Here is a 2,088-nt window from a genome sequence, read left to right on the forward strand (position 1 = left end):
AAAAAAAAAAAAAAAAAAGTACAGCACAGCCGCCTTTATTCTTGATTGCCTAGGCGATCAATAATGAATGGGAGTGCAGCGCCTCCTGGGATAACTACGTCACGTATCCCGAGAGGCTCTTGGCTGCTCCTTCTGTGCATGCCCGAGCATTCTGGGTATGCGCAAAAGGAGCCCTTTCATCAATAGGGAAAAAATTGCAGATCTCACGCATGTGCAGTGAGATCGGCTAGTTTTTTCTCAATCTTTGTCTACCCAATCTCACCCCTGCACAGTGCGAGATTACGTGACGCAGGAAGAACACCACGGAAGAAGAAAGGAGAAGATGGTGGCGCCTGGCATTCCCTGTGTGCCGGGATGAAGACTGATACCCGGACAATGCGTGATCCAATGGAAGAAACCTACCAACAAAGACTGATCTCCGGGATTGAAGCTAAATGTGATTTTATTGTTTTGGGTTTATTTCCGGTTTAAATCATTGTCAGCAGGAAAGGATGATAAAGCCCCAGATTGTGTAGGGGGGGGGACTGGCTTGATATTAAAGTGATCCTGACACAAAAGCTCAGCTTACACTTTGAGCCCCCTCTTCAAATTTGATATCCTTAGTAGAGGAAAACAATACAGCTGAAAAGTTACACTTACCTTACCACAATCTTCCCTGTATGGTGTGTAGGTGAAGACGACATTACTGTCCTTCTGGAAAGATTACTGAAGAGCAGCTGCAATCTCACAAAATGCTCTTCTCATGAGATTAGCTCCATATTCCACAGGAATCCAACCAGCAGGACAGTGATGCAACAAGTGAAGGCAAGGTGTTTTATTCATTCTATTCCCCTACTTTCTGGCAGATAAGCTGGCAAGCAGGCTGCTCTGTATTGCAGTACAACATGCTAAGTCTCTGCTGCAATAAAATTCCCTTCCCAGCCTGTGTACATTGTGCTGCACATGCGCAGATTCTCTCCATACCTATGGAATGACTGAACACACGTCCACATATGCTGCAGTGTTATCATCCAGGCCTAGTGAAAGATGGCTGAGAACCCCTAACCTAAGGTGAAGATGTCACCACCACCATGGGAGTGTGTACATTTGGGGGTTTGGTGCAGCTTTAAAACAAATGTATAATCTGAGAAATACATTGGCAGCCATCTCTAACCTGCGGAGTATTCTATAGGCCTGGCTGTGAGCTGACCACACTGAATGTACAGCCATGGTATTAATAAATACACCCAGATAGGCAGACATAAAGCAATGGAGGTCTCTATGTTCCTTCAGACCCCCAACAACAAAAATAAAAGTAACGTAGAGACCATAAGAAGTGATGCAAGCTCTGCTAACAAGTTAGAAGGGACCAAACCCGACTCTCCCCGGAAGATACATCAGCAGCACATCGGACCTGACGGCTTACACAGCCCGACTTACATTCACTGTCCGGTCACAGCCCAAGTCACTTTCCCGCACTCCCACCGCCGCCCCTCAGTCAGAGATCTCCTCAGGGAAGTCTCGCGAGAGGACAAGGAAACAAAATGTACGGCGCGCGCTGACTCCGCCCCCGCGTGCCAAGTTTCCGCTCCTGGAGGATGTTGTTAGACTGAACCACCACTAGATGGCGATATTTGAATTCCATGTGCATGTTTCCATACATGCAGGAAGTGTCCATGCGTGATGAATAAATCCCCCAATGATTGCTCTCATTCTGCAGACATGACTCAATACATACTCTTCATATGTCAAGTGACCCCATTACTGTAGTGTAAAGTGAGAGTAATGAGAGGCATGGCATAAGCAGGGAACCCTTATATAAAACTTTGGGCTGGAGTTCCCTGCTATACATGAAAGTAGTTCTGTGCAGCAGTGACCCCATCTCTTTTATATGCAGCTTGGAAAACTCCAATCCAGGGGATTAATATGTAATAGGCACTCATAGTATTGACCCCAAGGGCCTGCATGGAGACTCCATGTGCTCAGAATGTGACACTTCTCATATACCAGAATATGGGGTCATATTTACCAATAAAAAAGGAATGGGGTGTAAGGGATATTATCTGGAATCACACCAGATTGCATAGGGTTTTCCTATACTTTGTTTGC

At 45.9% G+C, this 2,088-nt stretch overlaps 1 protein-coding gene across 1 annotated transcript in view; it reads right to left on the bottom strand.

Moving 5' to 3' along the window:
* The window catches only part of STK31 (serine/threonine kinase 31), a 33,280-nt gene extending 31,773 nt beyond the window's left edge, over positions 1 to 1,507 (bottom strand). Inside the window, exon 1 of the mRNA XM_072412512.1 lies at positions 1,420 to 1,507. The gene's annotated coding sequence lies outside the window, so the exon portion shown is untranslated. The remainder of the gene's footprint in view (positions 1 to 1,419) is intronic.
* Between the last annotated feature and the right edge of the window lie 581 nt (positions 1,508 to 2,088).

Source organism: Pyxicephalus adspersus, chromosome 5 (genome assembly GCF_032062135.1).
Source record: "Pyxicephalus adspersus chromosome 5, UCB_Pads_2.0, whole genome shotgun sequence".
Classification (NCBI taxonomy): Eukaryota; Metazoa; Chordata; class Amphibia; order Anura; family Pyxicephalidae; genus Pyxicephalus; species Pyxicephalus adspersus.